General features: G+C 42.4%; 1 protein-coding gene across 8 annotated transcripts in view; it reads right to left on the reverse strand.

Annotated features, from left to right (window-relative positions):
- Positions 1-4,361: 4,361 nt before the first annotated feature.
- Positions 4,362-6,085, reverse strand: part of LOC123156656 (uncharacterized) — a 4,723-nt gene continuing 2,999 nt past the window's right edge. For 4 of the 8 annotated variants that reach the window (XR_006478315.1, XR_006478309.1, XR_006478311.1 and 1 more), the window contains 2 exons: positions 4,789-4,850; positions 4,362-4,685 (listed from right to left, as the gene is read on the reverse strand). The gene's annotated coding sequence lies outside the window, so the exon portion shown is untranslated. The other 4 variants (XR_006478312.1, XR_006478316.1, XR_006478313.1 and 1 more) reach the window with 2 other exon arrangements.

The following is a 6,085-nucleotide window of genomic DNA, read 5'->3' on the forward strand; positions in this document are numbered from 1 at the left end:
CCCATGTAAACATGGCAAGTTATATTACAGATTCAAACATGGCAGAAACAGAATTGTGAAGGCATGTTGGTGAGCTTGAACCACTCACCACAGAGCAATACATGGCATGGCAAGGCAACCAATAGTAAGAAGACATGTTTATGAAGCTAACCAAGGCAAGAAAAAGTTCATAGCATGCAAGGATCAACTACAACAACCTTGGCAAAATTGAATAACATGCAAACAATCTGCCAGGAAACATTTGAAGCAAAAGTAGAGCACAAAAATGACATGCTAGACTACTCCCTAATTGCGACCAAGGGCAGGGATGGATAGATGCCCGAGGGAGGTAACGAGATGGGTAACCACTTGAAGACGAAGTGGTGTACCGAGGCAAGCGTGAGTGTTGTTTTCAAAAATGGATTGGTTTAAGTTGCGACCGTTATTCCAACCTTACATGCGCAACCACTCTACCCTTGTATGGGAAAGGGCATTATTGATTACCTAGGTCGATACTAGCTTGGAGCCCGCATTACTAGTGACGGGGGAGAGTTGGTGCTCTCTCTCGGGACGGGGTCGTGCCAGGTAGGGCGGCCAAGAACATTTTTATGGGGCACCGGACACACCGTTGGTACCCCGTGCTTGTGATGTGAGATGATTATGGAGCATGGCTCCACGAAAATGTTATGTGATAATGTTGGGCACGGGGGTTACTACCAATCGAGTGGACTCCATGTTAGTGTCGTCTAGGGAAAGGTAGTGATCGGGTGCTTACCCCGGGTACTTGAGGTATCGCGGGTCGTGGATGACACGGAAGTTCCCCGGATCTTGTGGGTAAAGTGTGCAACCTCTGCAGAGTGTAAAACTATTCGAATAGCCGTGTCCACGGTCAAGGACAGTTGGGTAATCGCTCTTGGGCTACGTCCATATGTTTCTGAAAAACAACACAGTTTGGTGATATTGATGATGTGACTCGCGAGGAAGTCACGATGAGCTTGAGCATGAGTTGTTCATAACTCTTTCTCGATGTTGATGTATGTAACCTCCTGATACTTGTTGCAGACGCACTCATGTCGTTGATAAATGTTGATCATACTTACATGAGAAAAACTGGCTTTCCGCAAAAATGCCAATTAAGCAGTAGAGCTTTGCATAATTCTTTTGTTGTCACTCTTGGGTTGCTTGCGAGTACATTCAAACGTACTCACTGGCTTGTCCCTGGCTATTTACTTGGCCAGGCTTGAAAGAGCAGGTATACGAAGAAGCGATTTTGGTGGCGATCATGCGAGCTAGGACGCTTCCCAGTCAGAATGCCTGTAGGGTTAAGGCAGATGGCATGGGTCCAAGTTATCGATGAAGATTTCCGCTGCAATGTTATATTCAAGACTTGACCATAATGGTCATAATTTATGTAAGACGGTATGTATGGATGTAAGACTCTTGTTATTCAGCTTCTGTGTGTTCAGTGAGCATTGATCTCTAGGATCACTGTACACATGCATTAGGTGATCACGACTTATGAGTCAGGGTCCCCACAACAGGTACCTACAAACACATGGGAGGACTTTCTCTTGTTCTCCTACACATAAGACACCCCATCTCCACAAAACAGCCACCATACCTACCTACATGGCATTTTCATAGCCATTCTGATCATATCGCCATGCACTAAGATCATTTTAATTACATGAATAAAGAGGTTTTCATTTTCCTTGCATGATAATAGTATGGCGAGCTCGACATTTTGATGACTTGCCCGTTTTTTGATGTCTATGCTATGCCGAATCATTGCACATACTGGTACACTGCCAGAGGCATTCATCATATAGAGTTTCTCTCATGTTTTCAATTTTGAGTTATGATTACATTCATTTGAAGTGAGTCATTGTAAAGTGTAATGTTCATCCTTGTAAGGTTTTGCTCCGAAAAAAAGGAAGAGAGACCAAATAAAAGATGCACCACGAAGGTGCCACAAAAAAAGGAGAAAGACAAAAAAAGTGAGGAGAGGAGCAACACCATTATCCTTTTTAGTATACACGTGTGCTTCAAAGTAGCACCACTTCATGCATTCTCAAGTATAAAGTTTCATGAGCTTCATGTTTCATACTAGTGGGGAACCTATATTAAAAGAACTTGGCTTGTATATTGCGATGATGAGCATCCTCAAAAGCTCGAGGTCTTCATGAGCAAGCAAGTTGGATGCACCCCACTTAGTCCATAGGAGAGATTTCACATATTCATAGCTTTATGTGTGTCCTAGTTATATGGCGATCACTACTCCTTTTGTTAACATCGATAATAGGTCATTCTCCATTGCCTAACGGTCAGCTGCGTTGATGCAAGGATTTCTTTATCTTTGACTTCGCAAAACCCCAACCATTTTCTATCTTTCCCTTAAGTGTGAGGCAAAGGCTTGTGCTCAGTGCTGCATAGGTAGTTGAGCGGTTGAATAACACAGATAGACGATCTTGCTATTGTACCTGGTATGCCTCGAGTTGGTGTTTTTGAAGCTATCGCTGATGCTTGATCTCTTTTATGTTTGATAGTTATTGTCATGTTCCTAACATAATATTGACCCCCTCTCTGAACCTTTCACAATGGGAATTTGGGCCCCACAAAAATATTTTCCTCTTTGTCAACCTCCATGGCAATGGAACTAAGGGGATAGCTTGTATTACACCCTTACTAGTTAACTTTTGCATGCTTGCACGATGAACATGGATATCTCTTTTGGGGTTTGGTTCAATGTAACCTTTAGAGTTGGTAACAGTGAGCTTTTGGCAGTCACCTTCTGACTTGAGGACAAGCAAGGTTTAAGTGTGAGGAGGTTGATGTCTCTATATTTTATGCAGTTTAGAGCTCATTTGTTGCATGTTCCCTTCATATATTATGTCCACTGAACCAAATAGTTGTCAATTATGCATGTTTACCGGGGTTTTGCACTTACCCTTGTGAGCATTCAATATTTAGTATTTTAGTTGGTTTTTATTAGTTTTCTTTGTTTTCTTGTGTCTATTGGTGTATTGGAGCAACTTAAGACTAAGCACAATGAAAGGAGCAAGGATGGGTTCAATACGGAGTCAGCCATGGGTCAGACTTGGCCATTCCGAATATCGGAAAAATTCATTTTCCCAAAGTACTTCCAATCAATATCAAAGACCAAAATTGGATCGGCGTCGATCATACGAATCCAACTATCCCAAGAACGCCAAATTCCGAGTTCGTGTGATGATTTGACGGCCCTTTTACCAGAGGAGTGCAGACGAGAAGACGACGTTCTAAACGACCACGCATGTCATTTTGGCGGTCGTTTGACACGTAGATAGCTCCAAAAGTTGCCCTTCCATATGGGATTCTTCACTAGTTTCATCCCCGTTCGAGCCCACGGGATCCTTGGCTCGTAAAGAAGAGGCTGGGAGAGGATTTGGCTCATTTTGAGCCCTTAGATAAAGCCCATCAAGAGAGGAGGCTAGGGAGGCTCTCTATATGTGTCTCCCTCAACCCTAGCCACCACACACCTCACGCCATTCATCTCCAACACATCCATCTCCATCTCCATCTCCATTGATGCTCCAAGACCACCTCCATAGAGAAGAGAAGGGCCAAGCCAAGAGAAAAAAGAAGGGGTGCCTCCACCACTCGCATCGGCCTTCGGGCCAGTGCGGTCATCACCACCGCTGTGCCATCGTTACCACCACCGGCGTTGTCGTGCCCCTCTCCTCCACCGGCTCCACGACGACTTGTAACTTTACCTCTCCATTTATGATGTTTGCGTAGCTGTATTAGTTCTTGAGGAATTGGATGAACCCTTGCATGATTAGTACTTTGTTGAGTAAAGCGATCTAATATTATCACTACACCACAACACTTCATCCCTAACAGCCAGGTTGGTCGGGAATACAAGTTTCTCTAACAGATAGTCAGTCGGGAAAGACTATTACCGACCAACAACGTCTGTTGGGAAAAGTCTAGACGGGAAAGCCCTTTCCCGACCGACTGTTTGTCGGCTATAAGATATCTCTCCCGACCAACAATATGTTGGGCCTGCCATGGGCCTTTCCCAACCAACAGTTTGTTGGGGCTGCCATGGGCCTTTCCCGACCGACTATCAGACAGGGTAATCTTTCCCGACTAACAATCCGTTAGTGTAGCCAAGGGTTTTCCTGACCGACTATCTGACAGGGTCTTGTTTCCCGACCAACATTCTGTCGAGCCAAGCATTAGCCTTTCCCGACCGGCTGTGTGACATGGTTTTTTTTACCAACCAACAACCGTTAGCCTTCCCACAGCTGGATTTCACGTTACTGGATTTCACGTTACCCACAGAATGTCAATGAAGTTACATAATCATACATAACAGTAACATGCATCATCCAACAATATTAAACCAGAACCAAACAATAGTCACACACATTCATTAATTTTCACATATAAATAGTTCAATAGTTATGAACGAATGGCCAGCCAAGTTTCCTATAAATAAACTAATGTAACTAATTAAATAGAGGAAACATGATAGTTCACTGTCTGAGAGCAAAAGTTTGTCGCTTTGTTTTCTGCAATACATCATCTGCCTTGGCTCCTTGTAGTGGGCAACTACATACCCATCCTCACAGCCTTCCAGCAAGATCGTTGCATCGTTCTCGCACTTGACATCAAAGCCTTCATCCTTCATCTCATTGGAGATCATTCTCTAGCTTGAACATCTGCAAGTCAAAATCCCCGATAAATATTCCACACAACGTTATATTTTCTCTAAGCTACCTTCAATATCATTTCATACCAAAGCAACTCAAGAGAATTCATTACCACTGGCAGGAAAAGGGGTACCCTTCTAGAAATTTTAAAAGCGCGCGTACCTTTAGCCATTCCTACATGAATGAAAGAAGAAATCAGATGATTAAGAAAAGTTAGCAGCTGAATAAGAACAGGTAGCATCGAAAGCATTTGCTTAGCATCTGCAACATGATAAAGGATATTTCAATTAGCATCATGAGGCTTGCAGAGTATAGAAACCAACTACCATTAGCATCATGAGGCTTAGTAAAAAAAATGTGAAGCTGAAGTCGTTTCCATGTTCATTTGCATCGACGTACACCCAGAATTCAGCAGACAGCAGCATAGCAAGGTTGACAAGCAGCAAACCAGCAAGATCGAACATAGTTTCACATCATTTCATTTTTCAACTAGATGATGCACACTACAAAGCCAGAACCTAGAACTGCACATGGATTACAAAAGTTGTTGTTATTTAGTGCACTGGTTGTTATAGTGGAGCTTCAGTACAATAAATATCGAAATTACATAGTTATAGAAGTGTATTAATCTGCCATGCATAATAATCTCCCCGATGCTCTTTTTCAACGCCGATGTTGCTCTGCTGCTGTTCTTATTTAATCTCCCCCTAGGCGCTCAACAGGAGAAGCACCGGCCAAGGGCCAATGATGCATAGACAGGGGAACATGGCAGAATACCATGCCACTCGATGAGAACAAAATAAAGTCAAGGAAGCTGCTATACATTGGGTGATACAGCATAGAATCAATTGTGTGACATTTTCATCGACCTGTGCATACACACAGGGTACCTTTTTTGTGTTTGAGATTATTAGTTGGGAATAACTATGACGATCTTAAATCATTAGACCATAGTTTACATCACATACAGTTTTTGCTTATGCCGCATATGCTATTGTTCTATAAATCTAGGAAAAACGAAAATATGCACACAGGATCTGTACACATAAACTGCGTTGAGTATAAACTGCGTTGGGTATTTCACTTCATAGGATCTGTACACCACTGATCATGTTCTTACAGTATGCACATATACATCTTAATTTCTCTAATCACATAGTAATAAACTTACAGTGAAAGGGATACCAAACAGAGTTTTTGGAGAAAATAGAGATGAAATTCACAATTAGTACTTTTGATAACATTAGAGAGAGAGAGAGAGAGAGAGAGAGAGAGTAGTTTAGTTTTTATTTTGTCGCAAAGATGCATGTGCGAGTGTACTTATCTAGGAAATTAATTAACAAAAAGACATAGTTCTTTTGATAACCTTCTATGCCACGCATTAATCCTTGGGGTGCTCGCTCTTTGTC

The sequence above is a fragment of the Triticum aestivum genome, chromosome 7B (genome assembly GCF_018294505.1).
Source record: "Triticum aestivum cultivar Chinese Spring chromosome 7B, IWGSC CS RefSeq v2.1, whole genome shotgun sequence".
In the NCBI taxonomy this organism is placed as follows: Eukaryota; Viridiplantae; Streptophyta; class Magnoliopsida; order Poales; family Poaceae; genus Triticum; species Triticum aestivum.